At 39.2% G+C, this 19,245-nt stretch overlaps 1 non-coding gene across 1 annotated transcript; it reads right to left on the bottom strand.

Moving 5' to 3' along the window:
* Nucleotides 1–1,987: 1,987 nt before the first annotated feature.
* On the bottom strand, nucleotides 1,988–2,060 carry TRNAY-GUA. Its single transcript has one exon. It is a non-coding gene; the product is annotated as a tRNA-Tyr (tRNA).
* Between the last annotated feature and the right edge of the window lie 17,185 nt (nucleotides 2,061–19,245).

The raw sequence follows: 19,245 nt of genomic DNA, 5'->3' as shown, positions 1-19,245 counted from the left end.
GCTAATGATCTTGTAAGTAACACATTCTGTCTGGTCCTGATACACAGTAGAAGCTCAACTATGGTGATGGTTTTTCTCTGACTCTCTGGAGACAGGCCCCAGAAGCAGAGAGTTCAGCATAGCTTGCTTCTCTGTTTCTCCTGCTCTGGTGAGGCTGACCCTCCAGGGTAGCTTCCACAGCTGCTGGGGGAGGCGCCTGGATATTTTGTGTCCTAAATGTCACAAGGAGGTCTGAAGCTGCCTGTAAAGAGGCCAAGGGAGGGCAGTCAGAGTGAGGGAAAAGGAAAGGTATGCAATAGCAATTATATAACTATAAAAGACAGGACAAGGACATATTTTTCTCTTTTCCTTTCTTAGCTGATTTAAAAAGGAATTGTATAAAATCATATGTTTATAATGTTTTGTAGAGTGTGTAACACATTGAAAAATACATATTGCCAATAACTACAAAAAAGGTGGGTGGTAGCAAGCTGCTAAGGAAATAACTACAGATAGTAAAGTAATAATTATAGTAATGCATTGTTGGGTCTATAATGTTAGTATATGTAATATATATGACAATAATAGCACACAAAAGAAGAAGAGAGGCTAGAACTGTGGTGTATCATTTTTACATATTACTGGAATTTGACTAGTGTAAATCTGAAGCTGATTCTGATGTTAGGATGTGCATGGTAAATCTTAGAGCTATCACTAAAAAACCAAAGGGAAAAAACCCTTAAAGATATACTGAAAAAATTATCAAAGAAACTGAAATACTAACCAGAAAATACTCATTTAATACAAAGAAAGCAGTAGAAGAGGAATAGAGGAACAACAATAAAAAACACATGATATATACAGAAAACAAAAAGTAAAATGGCAGATGTCAATCCAAATATATAAATAATGCAAATATTAACATATTAATTAATCCAAATATTAAATGTGAATGATTTAAGTAATCTTATAAATAGGCAGGTGGATAAAGGAACGTCCCCTGAAGCTCAGCTGGTAAACAATCCACCTGCAATGCAGGATTTCTGGGTCGGGAAGATGCCCTGGAGAAGGGATAGGCTTCCCACTCCAGTATTCTTGGGCTTCCCTGATGACTCAGACAGTAAAGAATCTACCTGCAGCAGGAGACCTGGGTTTGATCCCTGGGTTGGGAAGATCCCCTGGAAGGGGGCATGGCAACCCACTCCAGTATTCTTGCCTGGAGAATCGCCATGGACAGAGGAGCCTGGCGGGCTGTAGTCCATGGGGTTGCAAAGAGTCAGACATGACTGAGCGGCTAAGCACAGCACAGCACATGGGAGCTCTGGGCTTCTTTGTAGCTCAACTGGTGAAAAATCCACCTGCCATGCAGGAGACCCCAGTTCAACTCCTGGGTTGGGAAGATCCCCTGGAGAAGGGAAAGGCTACCCATTACATTACAGTATTCTTGGGCTTCTCTGGTGGCTCAAATGGTAAAGAATCCTCCTACAATGTGGGAGACCTGGGTTTGATCCCTGGGTTGGGAAGATTCCCTGGAAGAGGGCATGGAAACCCACTTCAGTGTTCTTGCCTTGGGGAATCCCCGTGGACAGAGGAGCCTGGCAGGTTACAGTCCACGAGGCCACAAAGAGTTGGACACGACTGAGCAGCTAAGCACAGCACAGAGGAAACATTCTTTAAAGACACAAGTGGAATGAAAATAGAAGGATGGAAAGAGATTTATTTCTTGTAAGAACTGAAGAAAGCTGAGGTGGCTATACTGACAACAGATAAAATACACTTTAACACAGAAAAATTACTAGAGACAAAGAGGGACATTTTATAGTGATAAAAGAGTCAACCCTCTGGGAAGAGATATAATAATTATAAGCAAAGTGTAGTGTAGTGAAGCTGCTCAGTCGTGTCCGGCTCTTTGTGACCCCATGGACTGTAGCCTGCCAGGCTCCTCCGTCCATGGGATTTTCCAGGCAAGAGTACTGGAGTAGGTTGTCATTTCCTTCTCCAGGGGATCTTCCCAACCCAGGGATCAAACCCAGGTCTCCTGCATTACAGGCAGATGCTTTTACCATCTGAGCCACCTGGGAAGTCACAATTATAAGCATATATGCACCTAATAACAGAGGACCAAAATACAGAAAGCAAAACTGACTGAAATGAAGAGAGGAATTAAACATAATAGTTGGAGATTTCAATAATCCACTTTCAATAATGGAGGAAATAGACATAAGATTAATAAGGACAACAGATACGTGAAAAGATGCTCAACATCACAAATCACTAGGGAAAAGTAAATCAAAACCATAATGAGATTGCCTCATGCCTGTTAGAATGGTTAGCATCAAAAAGGCAAAAAATAATAAATGTGGAGAAAAGGAAACCTTTGTGTACTCTTGCTGGAAATGTAAATTGGTGAAACTATCATAGAAAACAGTATGGAGCATTCTAAAATAATTGAAAATAGAACTATCATATGATATGGCAATTCTACCTCTGGAATAAATTCAAAGAAAGCAAAACCCTATGTGGAAAATATTTCTGCACCCCCAAGTTCATAGCAGCATTATTTACTGTAGTCAAGATGTGGAAACAATCTAAGTGTCCATCAATGGATAAGTAGATAAAGAAATTGTGCTATATGTATACGATGAAATATTATTCAGTCAAAATAAGGAAATATTGCCATTTGAAACAACATGGATGGAGCTTCAGGGTAATTATGACTTTTTAAGTGAAATAAGTCAAACAGAGAAAGACAAAGACTAAATGACCTCACCTATATGTGGAATCTAAAACAACAACAACACAAAGCTCAGAAAAAGATGTCAGATTTGTGATTATCAAAGGTGTGGAGTTGGAGAAAAGGGGAATTTGAGGAAGGTGGTCAGAGGCACAAACTTCCATCTATAAAATAAGTGAATACTAGGGCTATAATGTATAACATGATGACTATAGTTAACACTGTTGTATAATATTTATGAAAGTGAAGAGGGTAAATCCTAAGAGTTCTCATCACAAGGAAAAAAATATTTGTATCTATGTGAGATGATGGATGTTAACTCAACTTACTGTGTTAATCATTATATGATGCATATAAGTCAAATCACTATGCTGTATGTCATACAAGTATGATGTACTGTATGTCACTTATATCTCAATAAAGCTGGAGGAGATTTTTTAAAAAGTTAACAAAAAAATGGAAGACTTGAACAACACTGTAAATACAATAGACCTAACAGACATCTATGGAATGCTCCACCCAACAAAAATAACACATATTCTTTTAAAGTACATATGGAACATTCTCCAGGACAGATCATAGCCCATAAAACAAACTCCAATAAATTTAAAAGAACAGAAATAATGTAAAGTGTAGTCTCCAATTACATTGGAAGAAAATTAGAAATCAATCTCAGGAAAGAAATTGAGAAACTAACAACATACTTCTAAATAGCCAATGGGCCAAAGAAAAATTCAAAAGAAAAATAAGAAAGTATTTTGAATGAAAATGAAGATACAACATATTAAAAAATCCATGCAATGCAGCAAAAGCTATGTTTAGAGGGAAATTTATAGCTGTAAATGCCTAATTAAGAAAAAAGAAAGAACCTAAGTCAATAACTTAACCTTTCATATTAAGACACTAAAAAAGAATAGCAATCTAAATGTAAGGCAAGCAAGAAAAGAAATAATAAGGATTAGAGTGACAATTAATGAAATAGAGACTATAGAAACAACAGAGATGTCCAATTAAACCAAAAACTGATTATTTGAAAAGGTCAACAAAATCAGCAATCCTTTAGCTTGATTAAAATCCAGGAAAAAAGGGAAGACAATTACTAAAATCATAAATGAAAGACTAACTTTATTATCAACACTACAGAAATAAAAAGGACTCTAAAAGGATACTGTTGTCGACTTTAAAAAAAATGCACATGAGAGTCATGAGTCAAATTTTATTTGGGGCAAAATGAGAACTATAGCCTGGGAGACAGTATTACAGATAGCTCTGAGAAACTGCTCCAAAAACGTAGGGTGGAAGGTCAGTGTATATGTGATTTTGCTGAAGGGGGAGTACATGCAATCAAACACATACTTTTTGCAGAAGATTTCCACTAGTCTTGTGAAGACTACTGCTAATCGCAAGGAGCAAACCTCACCATGAAGAATTTTAGAGCATTTCTAGATTAGAGGAAACACAAGAATTGGGCTCATAAATTTGGCTCCTGAAAATACCAATCTAAAGACCTGTTCTGCCAGTTTTCCCCAGAGCACAAAGTGCCTCATTTCTGCTCTCCACTCTGAACTCCTTTCAGGTAGTGTTGAAAATCAGCAGCACAGTAGCACACAATTTAATCCTTATAAAGGTAGCAAGTACCAATGCCAAGTGCTAATTTGTAGTTGACAGGACCCCCTCATGATCATAAATTTGACCATGCTTTGGGAGGCATTTCATGACCATTTTGCCCCATGGTGCTAGGAAGGCTCATTCCCAGATCTGGGAGAGATTTTGCTGATCAGCCACTCAGTGTGCTATTACTGGACTAGGTCTTATTAACAGTAACTAAAGGTAACTCTGGGCCACCTGTCTTACTAGTCTGTTATGGTGCAGGAAAATTCCCTCTTGTCGCATCTTTCCATATCTTTAGTTACACTACTACAATCATTGATCTCATACAGAACCATGTATTTGATCAACTGCTTCAAGTTGCTGAGTCATTATTATTTTTGCTTGAGGCTCAGTCATACATTTGGTAATACAAGAAACAATAACCTTGCAATACAGGCAAAATAAAAATAATATAACTAATAACATTAATAGAGTTATAAGTAAATATTTAAGACAAGAATTTCCCTTGCCAAACCCGTTTCTGAAGAGATCATCAAGACTAAGGAGTGGGTCATTTAAGAAAGAAATCTGATTTTTCTTCTAATCTGATATGGTTCATTAAGTGCATTATATTAGAGGATTCATCAGGTACAGCATTCAGTTTGAAGTAATGAGATGAGATGCTGTAAGAATGTCAAGGGCCATGTGGTTTTGTAGCACTGCTTTTCTCATCATAGAAATCTCAGAATTCAGTTGGCTAATAGTTGGTTATTATCATTTAAGCCCGTTGAGTAAATTTTGTTAAGGCTTCAATATGGGTGATTACATTCTCCAATCCTATTGAAGGTGCAAAAATAGCTGCTAAATGGTCATACCAGTATAATACAATTGACCCACTGGATTTGTACCAATGGTAGATTGGCCAGGGTCATCTCTAAATTGTTACTTATGTGACCTCGAGTCCGAGGGAATCCCAGGATACATCTTCTTATCCATCCTGGTGGAAGCTAAGGCCATAAAACTAAGTACCACAAATTCACTGAGCTCCATTAGGTGCAACCCAGTGAATCTCTGGTCATCTGACCCAGTCAGTTCCATACCAATCACTAATGGTAGTAATGTGTAGGCATCATTCATAAGGCACCCAGCCTAGTTTCCTAATGTTACTAGGTTGGTCATCCTTAATATGACTTAATTGTTTCCAACATAGAGGAGCTTCAAACTTAAATGACCACAGTCTGGTATTAACCACATATCCATTTTGTAATTGTGAGAAGTTTTATTTCTTGGCTGAAATTTTCCTTGTTTCTCTTATTGAGCTTGAGTAACTTTAGATGAAAATTCATTTTTTGTGGCCAGGGTCAGAGAAGGTATTATTAGTTGACTGGTGAGGGGATTCCTATCTGGTAATATCAAAAGTAGCCTGAACAGGACTGAACTGTCTTTCTTCTAAAGTAATTTCCTAAGGGTTATCCAATCAGAGCTTTGGAGGGGAGAAATCCACCAAGGCATCCTCAGAGTACTAGACACAGGTAATTGGTGGCAAACCCAACAAGTGGGTTGATTTGATTTTTAAAATCAGCATAGGGTAATTCCATAATAGGAAAACATTTGATTCATATGCAAAGGTCCAAGAACTCAAGAAAACATTATAAAGATCATATGAGTCAGGTCCAGGATCTTGGACTAGTTGTCTATTTTTGATGTCATCTTTTCATCCTAGTGTGAGTGCAGCTCCTCCTCTGTTTCAGCATTGTTTTAAAGTGATTTTGAACATGTACACCCATAGCTGATTTATGTCAATGTATGGCAAAACCCACTACAATATTGTAAAGTAATTAGCTTCCAATTAAAATAAATAAATTTAAAAAAATAAAGTGATTTTGAGGTCAGCCATTGTCTCTATCAGCCAGTCCGGTGTAAGGATCCTTTGTAAGTGGGAGTTAATCAAAGAGTCAATTTCCTTCAGTTTTTCTGTGCATGAAGTAGTTAAGAGTACCTGATATGGATCCTTAGGTTGGAGACAGTCTCTGGTTTCAGATCATGGGGCATCTGATTTTCATCCAATGATACATTACTAAGATATGCTTCAGAAACAAACTTAGAGTGTCTTTTTAATAATTTAATTAAACTTTAACATAATGGAACAAAAAGGAACTGTACAGGAAGTCTTATTAAATACAGATCTCTATTAACAAAACTGGGATTTAATATTCATTGAAACATAATATTTACTTTCTCAAAAATTACCCTCATTTTCTACCAAGTATAACCAAATTAAATCTAATTTGTTTGCAAAATAAGTCTGGTCTCAATAAACTTGACCTGATCATTTATGTAACTATAATTGATCATATAGTCCTTTTTTGCTTTGATGGAACTTTTATGAGGAGCCTCACACTGAACTTTTAAAAAAACTCTCAGGGCACGGAAAGTCATGCCAGGATTTATCACAGATTTTGCCTAACAGATGTAGGTGTATTCCTCCATTTTCAAGGTCCTCAGAATGCTTTAAGCTTTCTGTACCTGTTAGTGACGTCTTCCTAATTTATCTGGTAAAGCTTCTGGAAACCTAAGAGTTGCTAATCTCTGGAGGGATCAGATAGAGCAAAAAGGTGAATGTTTCAATTCTGTTTTCAAAGGTATAACTTACCAAATTACTGTAAGTCTTAATTAGTTTGAGGGGAAGGTTTTCCTTATACCTGGAAAACATAGATACAAACTAGTAATTTTTCAGACAGAAACCTTAAAAATTATAACCACATTCACCAGTTCACTCAGTCTTATATAACCAATCCTTTTTGTTAATATTTTTATGAAGGCATTAGGTTTTCCATTAGAATTCTTTAACTTATTACCCAGTTCAATGTTTTAGTCTGAAAATCAGAAACTTGTATTTATCCAATAGTCCTTTCTATAAATCTTCTTGAAGAAGATGCATCTTTGCAAATACATTAGAATAAAACCATGAATGTCTAAAATGACAAAAGACTTAAGAAGGCATGTTTAAAATCTGATTACAATACAATTGACAAAGGATCTTGGTTACTGCTATAACATACAACTCTTTAAGATAATGACTGGAATTATGACATAACATTTTACCAGGACATGTCAGAAGTTTTGGAATGCCATATAATTTCTAGAATACCTACGTTAGTAAGTATTTACTATACAATGTAACATAAGAAGATTTATTACTCATTTAACAATACTTTCTATGTAATTTGGGGGAAGGAAATGGTAGCCCACTCCAGTGCTTTTGCCTGGAGAATCCCATGGAGGGAGGAGCCTGGTGGGCTACAGTCCATGGGGTCGAAAAGAGTCAGACACGACTGAGTGACTTCACTTTCACGTTCACTTTCACTTTTCTATGTAGTTTAACCTACCAAATAAACCTAATTAGTTTAATACCTCTCTTTGGGGTATTTCAGGGGATCTTTGAAGCATTCCAAAGATAGCTAGAGGTCAAGAGGACATCATTAAAATTTAATTCAGGAAGTTTTGTCAAAAAAATGTCATAAGAGTTTAGAACACTCAGTCAGGTAGAATCATAGCTCCCTGTGAAACAAGAGTTATTCACTTAGCCAAAATAACGATAAAAGATTTCAAAGACAAGTACAGAGCATAGCACTTAAAAGATAAAGAGCTTAAAATCTATTATCAAAGGCAATTCAACATAAGAAAATTTGTCCTCTTAACTGAGAGAAAATCCAAATTCAAAATTTAAACCAGCTTACTTTTAAATTCATGAACTCAATTAAATTTATTTTAAACTTTGACAATCCTGACCATGCAGAAAACTTTTTCCTTGGGGTCCACTTCCACAAACATTTCACCACTTTCTGTACCATCATTTTCATATTTTCCACCCAGAAACAGTCAGCTGTAAGTCAGACCTGCTTCTTTTTCCTTAATACAATGCACTTCCATTCCTCATGCTTTCTTCACTGAATACACACCATACTCAAGGTTCCTTAAGTATCCGTGTGTGTATTCAATAACTTTAGTCATGTCTGACTCTTTGTGACCACATGGACTGTTGCTTGCCAGGCTCCTCTGTCCATGGGGATTCTCTAGGCAAGAATACTGAGGTGGGCTGCCATGCCCTCATCCAGAAGATCTTCCCAACCCAGGGACTGAACCAGTGTCTCCTGCATTGCAAGCAGATTCTTGACTCACTGAGCCACCTGGGAAGCCCTAAGTAACCAGAAGTGTCCTTTATATCAGTACTCTGTAGACTGGTAAACATAAGTCCAAATAATAATTTCTTGAAAAACGTGTTTCCTTATAAAAAATATCTCAGTGTGGCACCAAACATATAAATAGTTTTAACTTTTCATTTCTCTGTAAAAAGAAGCCAGTGTTTACTAATTAATGTTTCAGTATCTTATTTTATTTGGGAATGACCTAGCTAATCAATAAACTTCTGAAACTTAATTTAGCATAACTGTAGAATTTCAGATTACCAAAATCTGGAGACTATTTTAGATAGACATTCCTAAAATATAATTACTCTTAATAGATTTTATCTAAAGCTCTTATCTCACATTTTCTTTCATTAAAAATTTCTTCACATTAAGTTACTTTCCTTGCTGACAAATTTGCTATATATATATATATATATATATATATATATAAAATAAGATTTTATTTAATGAATATTAAACCTATGTGCAATAAAAGTATTATAATGATGACTCTAAAGATATGTACATCTATTAGATCAATAAACTTAAACATTAATACCAGGTATTAATTTAATATTGAATATCTCTCACTTCACATGAACTTGAAATTAATTCTGGCTAGCTACCTCCTGTATTTTTTAATTTTTTTGAGAATTTATATAGGTGCTTAATTTCCTGTAGTCCAGTTAAGTAAAACTCACAAATTAATTCTGATAATATCATCCAAAGGTAAAAACAAAGGCACACATAAACATACGGATACAATGAGAGATTTCATAGATTCATTTTCTAAAGTAAGTCCTGAATTAGATACCACAATATAAACTTACTAGTTGTAAATAACAGTTGAATACATTAAAGAATTTTTCCCATCCCTTACTTTCCCCTCAGTCTCAGGAATTAGAGGTAATCTATTAATAGATAAGTGATCCTGAGAACTCTAGTCTGAAGGTACAGGTAGAGAAAATCAGATTCTTATTCCCTCAGTGTCATAATTCTGAAGAAGCATTTCTTTATTTATTCCTTCAAGCTAGCTTTCTCTACCCATTGGGAATTAAAATTAAATGGGAGTTGGTTAAACTTCGACAGGCATTGTGTACTTAATTGGTGCAATTGGAGGTTCATAATTTTTGCAGATACCTCCTTTCCTTTCTCCTTTCCTTTTTTTATGGTCTTGAAAAGTTGGTCAGCTAGCATAACAAGGGTGTTTGTATGTAACCCGAACAAACCTAGATTGTGTCTTTTGATTAGAGTAAATCCTCATCTAAGCCTTCTAAAAAGGCAGAGTTAAGCAAAGAATGATTTTGGTGGTTAGAGACTGATTCAGGTGTCAAGTCAGAATATTGCTTAAAAAATTTTTTTTCAAACCTTTCATAATATTCTAGGATTCATTCATTAGATCTTTGCTTGCAGTGTTGAATCTCTGTCTGATGGTTTTTGGAAAAAGCCCTGGGATAAGTTCAAGTTATTTCTGAGCTAATTCCTTACATTCAATAAGAGTCTGTGATTCAAATATCCATTAAGGGCTATTTCTGTTCTGTTTTCTTTCTCCATTCCCTAGCTTTGCTTTCAGAAACTAACAGCTGTGTTAATTGATAAAGCTCTGAAAACCTGATCTTGCAGGTCCAGATGGGTAACTCAAATCCCTTAGCAAATCCCAGTGAATCCTGACTTGGATTGGAAGTTTTTTAGCCAAGACTCTAATTTCTGCTTGGGTCCAGTGTGAACAAAAACACTGACGAAGTTTCCCATCTCCCTGTTTCTCTTTAAGGGAGCTATAATCACTTCTGATTTTTCCCCCTTTACTTGGGAAGAGGGAGCAGCAGGAGGCAAAAGAGTTGAAAGAGAAAAAGAGTGTCTGGGCTAGGCAGTTTGGATAGAAGAGGATCCATGGGAGAAGCAGAGGGAGAGACAGAGTCAGAGACAGAGTGCTCGCAACCTTTTTTAGTGAAGAAGCTTCTAGATATCAATCAAAGTAAGCATTCCATTCAGTCTGCTTGATTTTACAGCTGACTTTTTCTGTGTGCACAAAAATAGCAATTTTGGAATATCAGAAGATCTCCAATTTGGCCATTTTATGTTGAGATCTCCTTTAGTATGTGTGAGACATGTTCAGTCATGTTGGACTCTTTGCAACCCCATGGACTGCAGCCTGCCAGGCTCCTCTGTCCATGAATTCTCCAGGCAAGAAAACTGGAGTGGGTTGCCATTCCCTTCTCCAGAGGATCTTCCCAATCCAGGGATCAAACCTGGGTCTCCTGCATTGCAGGCAGCTTTTTTACCGTCTAAGCCACCAGAGAAGTGCCCCTTTAGTATAAGTTTCCCAATTAAGTAGGTACTTGCAAGTATAAGCTGGATTGAGGTGTTAGTCACAGCCTGACTTTCTGATGCTCCTTGTTTCTATTTTTGATAGGCTCTATTTCCCATTATAAAGTTGAATTTGTCAGGATAAAATTTACTAATAAAATTGTGAGGTGGGCCAGTGTCCTGCTTGTGAGCTTAATTCCTCTAGGCATCACCCTAGAGTCATTCCAGGCCTCTTACGTGTCTTGGTTTCTTTCCTTGGTGATCTAAGACCACCGTGGGTGCTCAGATTGCTGTATGGCCAATTCTTATTTGCAACACCTGGATGAACAAGTGTTTCAGTTAATGAATGGGTTTCCCTATGGGACCTCTGCACGGTATGAGGACTCTGCCTCCACCACTTCTGTAAATTTCTCAGTCACCTGAGAAAGTTGTAACCAGAGGGAGAAGTCTTGTCCCCTTTCTTCAGAGCAAAAACTCTCACATAATATCTTCACTTTTATCCCCACGAATTCTATTAAGGCAGCCAAATTAAGGAAAAGCTGCAGATCAGCCTCTTACCTAACCACTCAATGCAGACCACTCAGTCTCCTACGACTGGGCAAACACTAGTATCTTTCAACCAGCCTGCTCCCCGACTCAGCCCCAGTATCTTTCACCTGGGTGGGTATTTCCCAGTATCTTTCAACTGAGCCCCACCCAGTATTTTTCAACTGGATGGGTATTCCCTGGTATCTTTCAATTGCCCCTCCTTCCAGTATCTTTTAACTGGGAGAGGGCAGGTAACTGCTGTACATGCCATATAAAACTCAGGATCATCAACCAACATGGAGATCCAAGAAACAGGAGAGACTCAAATTTGTGTGGACTCCCTGGGATGGCAGAGGTGTCTCTGCTGGTGCCAAGGCTCTGGCTCCTCATGGAGTTCAGGGGAAGGAGAGAAGTCATTAAGCTGTTTACTTAAAAAAATGCACAATGTGAGAGTTGTGAGTTAAGTTTTATTTGGGGCAAAATGTGAGAACTATATCTTGGGAAACAGCACCTCAGATAGCCGTGAGAAATTGCTCCAAAGAGGTAGGGAGGAAGGTTGGTATACATGTGATTTTGGTGAAGGGGAAGTATGTGCAATCAAGTGCATATTTTTTGCAGATGGCTATTGCTAGTCATGAGGAGCAGGCATCACCATAAAGGGTTTTAGTGCTTTTCTAGATAAGAAGAGATAAAAGAACTGGGCTCATAAAATCAGCTCTTGAAAATATCTACTTGAAGACCTGTTCCGCCAGTTTTTCCCAGAGCACAGAGTGCTTCATTTCTGCTCTGCATCCTGAACTCCTCTTGGGGATGTTGAAGTCAGCACCTGTAGCAGCACAAGATTCAGTCCTTGCAGACGTAGATGGCAAGTGCCAATGGCAAGTGTAGTTGACACTATGAATAATGATATGACAAGAAAATCAGATAAGATGAAATGTACAAATTTCGAGAAAGACACAAGTTACCTAGACTGATTCAAGAAGAACTAGACAATCTAAATAGACCTAAAACAAGTGAAAATATTGAATTAGGAATGAAAAACTACCCACATAGAAAAACTAAAATTCATGTAGCTTCATCACTGAATTTTAATTCCAAACATTGAAAGAAGAATTAATACCAATCCTTCAAAACCTCTTTAAAAAGATGGAACAGAAAGAAACAATTGTGAATTCATTTTGAACCCAATATTACCCATAACCAAACCCAGAAAGAGCATCATAAGAAAACTGCAGACCAGTATTTTTTATGCTGCTGCTGCTGCTAAGGCGCTTCAGTCGTGTCTGACTCTGTGTGACCTCACAGACGACAGCCCACCAGGCTCCTCTGTCCCTGGGCTTCTCCAGGCAAGAATACTGGAGTGGGTTGCCATTTCCTTCTCCAATGTATGAAAGTGAAATGTGAAAGTGAAGTCGCTCAGTCATGTCCGACTCTTAGCAACCCCATGGACTGTAGCCTGCCAGGCTCCTCCGTCCACAGGATTCTTCAGGCAAGAATACTGCAGTGGGTTGCCATTTCCTTCTCCAAGTATCTCTTATAAATATGGATAAAAATATCCTCAGGAAAAATGCTAGGAAACTGAATCCAGCAGCATATAAAAGAATGTATACCATGACCAAGTGGGAGTTACCCTAGGAATGCAAAGTTAGTTCAACATGTAAAAATCAATTACTGTAACAGAGCATATCAATAGACCAAAAAATAAAAACCACATGATCATCTCAATGGATACTGAAAAAAAATTTGACAAAACTCAGTATTTTTTCATCATAAAATAAGTAACAACCAGAATGAGCAGGAAACTTCCTCAATCTGTTAAAAGAGCATTTATGAAAAACCCACAGTGATTATTATACTTAATGAGAAAGACTGAATGCTTTCTCCCTAAGATCAGGAACAAGATGAAGACATCTGCTCTTGCCTCTTCTATTCAGCATCACACTGGAAGTTCTAGCAGGACAATACAACAGGGAAAAAAAAAAAGACACCCAGACTCAAAACCAGAAGGAAAGTCTATCTTTACTCATAGAAAACACTAAATGATATCGGATATTCACTCAAAAACCATTAGAATAAATAAGTTTGGTAAGGTTTCAGAATACAAGATCAGTATTAAAAAAAATCACTTGTCTTTCTATACAGATGCACCGAACATTCTAAAAGTGAAATTAAGAAACTAATTTCATTTATAACAGCATCAAAATAAATAAAATGCTTAGGAATAAGTTTAATAAAAGCACAAAACTCACACTCTTAAAATTACAAAATGTAAGTTTAAAATGTAAATTAAAAATCAATTTAATTATTTAAAGTTAAAAATTACTAATTGAATTTAATTTTTAAATTAAATTTTTTAAAAAATTAAGATTCAATTTAAAGAGAATATGAATAGATTGAAAAAAATCCCATTTTCATGGATCAAAAACTTATTATTGTTAAGATGACCACATTCCCCCACTGATCTACAAAATCAACACAATCCTTGTTAGAATATCAGCTGTTTTCTTTATTGAAGCTGACAAGATAATTCTAAAATTCACATGCAATTATAAGGAGCTCCAAATAGCCAAACAAATTTGAGAAAGAAGAAAAAAATATAAGGATTCACACTTTCCAATTTCAAACCTTACTACAAAGCAATAGAATTGAGTCTGGATGTAAATCCCACCCATCCATGGTCAAATGATTTTTGACAAGATTGCCAATCAGGGAAAAATAGTCTTTTCAACAAATGGTGACAGTCACATGCAATGAAGTTGGACTTACACTTGATATACACACTCAAGAAGCTATTTTTATAACTCAAAATGTATCAGAGATCTGAGTATAAGTGCTAAAACCATAAAACTGTTAGAAGAAAGTAAATCTTTGTAATTCCATTACTACATGACTTGGCAAAATATTCTTAGATATCCTAGTAAAAGCATGATCAACAGAAGAAAAATGAATAAATTGGATTTCATAAAAATGAAAACCTTTTGTGCTTCAAAGACACCATCAGGAAAGTAAAAAGGCAATCTACAGGATGGAAGAATATATTTAAGGTCACATATCTAACAGTCTTGTATCTAAAGTATATAAAAAACACGTACAATTAACCCTACTGAAAATGGGCAAAAGATTTGAATAGACATTTCTCCAAGGAAAATGTAGAGTTGGTCAATAAGCATATGAAAAGGTGCTTAACAGCATTTATATTAACAGAATAAAACCACAATGAGATGCCACTTAACATACATGATAACATATATCTATTTAAAACTTGTAAAAGTCTTTAAAGTAGCATTATTCCTAACAGTGAAAAGGCAGAAACAGCTCAGATCTCCATCAACTGATGAATACATGAACAAAATGTGATATATGCATATATAGGAATATTATTCTGCCGTAATAAGAAGTTAAGTACTGATACACAGGTGAATCTTGGAAAATATGCTCAGTGAAAGAAGCCAGTCACAACTGATCACATATTATATGATTCCATGTGATATGAAAGTCCAAAATAGGGAACTTGACAGAGATGGAGGTAGATCGGTGGTTTCCTGGGGCAAGAAGAGGGTGAGCATGTAAAAGGGGTGATAGCTGAAGTGTTCAATGTTTCTTTTGGAGGTGATGAAAATGTTAAAACAATGAATTTGATCACTCTGCATTGAGGGAGAAAGATGTCTGTAACTGTTAGTTTTAAAAGCAGGGTGAGGAGCAATGCATATAAGATATCATTCCGTCTTTGTCAAAGAAAAAAAAAAAATGAAGATGTAGCAAAAATGTCTGGAAGGATCTATACTAAGCAGCGGCTAAGTTTAGAAGGAAGGTTTGAGAAGGAAGTTTATGCTTTATCTTATGCTTTTTGTAGATCATGTAATTTTTTTAAACAACTGTACATTATTTTTGTACTCAGAAAACAAAAGATATATCCACAAAAAAACAAATGAGAAAGAAGAATTGATTAGCATTTTTAATCTGCAAATATTCTTTGGTGAGAGATGATGTGTAAACACAAAGATGATAGACCCAGCCAACTGCAAAATGGATGAAAGACAGCAAATTGACCGTCCCACCACTGCCTTTTCCCTGGGATGGTGCTCTGGGCTCTTCAGGATGAAACACGCAGCCCCTGGGAGGCTGCCCAGCTTCTCAGAAGCCTTATTTCCCATGACTTCCTCAATGGGCTGCTGCTTTCTTCATTTCATTCATCATCCCACTGGATTTGTCTATCCTCCTACTGCTTCTGAGGCAGGGGATAGATGGACCCCAGGCTAAGTAGCCGGAGATCATCCTCTGTGGACAGATACTCCAAATTAGCAGGAGTGAGAGAGGAACCAAGGCTTGCCTAGATGAGAAATAAAAGAACACATGTTTCTCATCCTCAAAGTCGAGATCTTCCTGACTACAAGTGTGTAGAAAGGCTTCTTGGAGGTCAAAAGAGAGGGGACAGCATCACCTCATAGTAAGTGATGTCAACCTACCCATTGGCCTCTTTGCTAGAATCCCTCTTGGCTGAGAGATGTGCTCACACACGGGAGGATCCTGAGATATACTAAATGTTGACTCAGAACCAGGATGAATGGCCAAAGGAAACCTGGAAGAAAGTCCTATAAAAGTGATTCAAACTACCACGAGGGCGTGACTCTCTCAGCCTGCTCATGTGTCTGTCCACACTCACTGTTTTTCCTCCTAATAAACACTCTGCTTGTTTCACTACTTTCTGTCTCCATGTGGGAATTCATTTATACACAGCTGACGGCCAGGGCCTTGTCCTTGGGCACTGGTCTCTGGTGATCCACTGGCTGAGATTCAGTGCTCTCACCGCTGCGGCCTGGCTTCAATCTCTGGCCAGAACCGAGACCCTGCTTCAAGTTGCTGTGGGCAGAGGCCACCCGAGATCACCTCCTCTCACCAAGGGGTCAAGTTCAGCCTCTCTGTGCTCCTCTCTACTTCCCAGCAGCATGTGCCAGCTTCGATCCTGCCTGTTCTCACAATGCCCTCATCTCTTGGCCTCTGGGCAGCTAAGCTCGCTGCAGGCTCCCCGTCCCACTCTGGCTGCCTTTTCTCAGCTGTCCTTCAACCCTGTACTGTTCGGGACCCTGTGCTGTTGTCATCCTATCTCTGCTCTACCCCAGGAATCTCTTCTGAGCCCTGCCAACCTATTTCTTGGCAGCACCCCCCAAAACAATTTTCCCTCCATTGTGTCATATTGAGGAGAAGAGGCAGAAAGGTAGATACAGAGAGAAGATTCTCTAAAGGTAAGCAAGTTCATAAGGCCAAATTTTCCTCTCCCTCAAACTAGGTAAGACCAGGCCAGGTAAAAGGAGAGAAAGAAGCAGAGCCTTTTAGCTGGGGGCTGGTGGGGCCAGAGGAGAGGGAGAGAGCAAACCCTCTTATGAAGGCACTAGTCCTCTCATGAGGGCCCCACCCTTATGACCGCCTCTGACACCCAAATGCAGTCAAGGCCCTGTCTTCAAATACGATCACACTCGGGTTTGAACAAATGGATTTTGGGAGGACAGAAAGATTCAGTCCATAACACATGGGCTCAGGGCTGAGTTGAGCCCTGAGAGCTTATCAGAGATAGCATGCAGCAGTTCAGAAAGAGAAGTCTCACCAGACTTTGCTGGCACCCTGATCTTGGCCTTTCAATCTCCAGGCTGTGTAATCAATTCCTGTTGTTGAAGCCACTTGGTGTGCAGTATTTTGTTATGGCAGTCAAGCTGACTGAGACAGCTCCTAAGAGGTCCCTGCTCCTTCTCCTCAACTCTCTCCTCCTCATGCAGGTCTTGTTCCTCAGTCCTCTATGAGAAGATGGCTCTTGGGGCCAGCCTCAGCACTCCTTAGGGAAGTCCAGATAAAAGACAGCTTTCTTCTGGGCCTCTGGGTAAATCCTGAGCTCAGCTCTGCTCATCGCCTTCTATAGGCACACAGGTCCTTGGCCCTGTCTGCCTGGGGGTAGGGGCATCTGGACTTCCCACTCTGCTCTGGTCAAAAGCAAGAGGGAGCAGGTGCTAGCCACTGGTCTGAATGTTTAGCACCCACTCAACACAGCACTGCGAGGAACATGAGGTGTGTGAGCTCATGGGAGGCAGGCAGGATGGGTTCTGGGGAGGAGTATGCATGGGGTGGTGGGGGCGATGACCTCCTGGGGTCATCTGCTCTGCAACCACTACTTGTACACATGCAGCTCATCCAACCTTCCTTTCTGCCTGGGGGAGAGAGGCCCTGGTACCAGTAACAGGGGAAGGGATGCTCTGGACACTCTCCCCGGGCACTGGGCAGTTGGGGCAGGGCTAGGAGGTGTATCTGTGGGGACTCTGCCACAGGGCATGGCTGGCCTCCTCAGGCCCTTCTAACATCCTTGCCCTGGAATAGGTACCAGTGGGCTGTATGGGGCCAAGGTGCACTTGGACTTGCTCTCTAGTCCAATGTACTGACGGGGTGAGTGCCCAGATCAGTGAGCTAAAGTCTTCTCCAGAAGCCCCCCATCCCCTACTGCCCAATCCTTGCCCTCTTGCGAGGGGTGCTGGGCTAAAATGTGGATGTGCTGCAGAGGTGGTTGACTGGCCACTGACCCTCTGTCTGCCTTCTGCTTGTCTTATTTGGATTACGCCCTTTAAATTAAACATGGTTCCTCCAGGCTTTGATTTGAATGCAAACACAGTGCTGGTTACAGACTGAGCCGTTATCAGCAGTAACACCTTGGTGTGACTTCTTTATCAGATCTTTTTTCCCCCCAAGACTGAAGACTGTACTAGAGAACAGAATAGACCTTTGGGAGAATTTGAAAGGAGGTGAAGATTCTCTTGCAAAGGTGCCATCACCCCTAACAGGCTTCAGCACAGGAAAATACATCTAGGATAACCATCGCCTTGTTTAGCCTTCACTGTGCCTGCTCTGGGGCCAGCTGCTTCTGTTTCGATGGCACCTTCACCTCCCTTTAGCTGTGCACAAGGCCTTAGCCTCCTTGCACCTCTATCGCTCAGCTGCAAAGTGGGGATATTAATAATACCTGCCTCCTAGGGGCCTGGTGAGCAGAGCCTTGTGTGCATTAAATGCTCAATTAAAAGAATAACAACAACTAGTATCTACATGTCAACTTGCAGATTAAAAAACTCATGTAATCTCCTTGGTGTTGCAAACAGCTCTGGAAGCAGTTTTGACTCCCATTTTACAGATGAAGAAACTGAGGCTCAGAGAGATGAAGAGCCTGAATCTCTGAGGCCAAGGTTTTAAGAGGAGGAGTTAGGAGGCAAACCCTGGATTGTAATTCCACATCTGCAGAGTCCTAAAATGCTTCAAACTTTGAGGGTAACTGGATTAAGCTCTGATCCTTAACAAAATAATGTGGCTTCTCTGAGCCTCGGTTTCCCCACTTGTAAAATGAGGCTGCTGTTATGGGTCTGCAGGATGTCAGGCAGATGTCTGCAGTGGAGGCAATGATCATCATTACATGGCTGCATCAGTCTGGCAGGCCTGAGGGATTTCTTGGCTATTGCTATTATGTCTGGCTTAGCCTGTCTGTCTACAGAAGGATAGCAGAGACCTTGAAGGCCGGGAGTGGGTCAAGAAAAGATAAAACACTGCCCCAGCCTCTTATCTCAGCTTCAGATATCGACATTGGCAGACTTTTCCATGCTTGTGGAGGAAAAGCACTGAAACTCCTGCCAAGAGCAAAAACTGATTTGCCCACATGCAGTCTAGTCCTCTGATCTGTCCTTGGAGACAAAATAAGGAAACTACCTCTTTGATTCAAAGCTATTTTTATCTGCCTCTGAGCAGTGCTTATGGTACATTATGCGTTTCACAAGGAAGGGGGCAACTGGCAGTAGAGATAACCATTACCCTTGGCCCAGCCCATTAAATGAGTGCCTTTTGTCTTCTCTGACAGTGCAGGAGGGGCCAGGTTTGGGTCTTAGGCTGATGGTG

The sequence above is a fragment of the Cervus elaphus genome, chromosome 33 (genome assembly GCF_910594005.1).
Source record: "Cervus elaphus chromosome 33, mCerEla1.1, whole genome shotgun sequence".
NCBI classification, from domain to species: Eukaryota; Metazoa; Chordata; class Mammalia; order Artiodactyla; family Cervidae; genus Cervus; species Cervus elaphus.
Note: the sequence above shows the minus strand (reverse complement) of the source record. Positions and strands in the feature narration are given on the sequence as shown.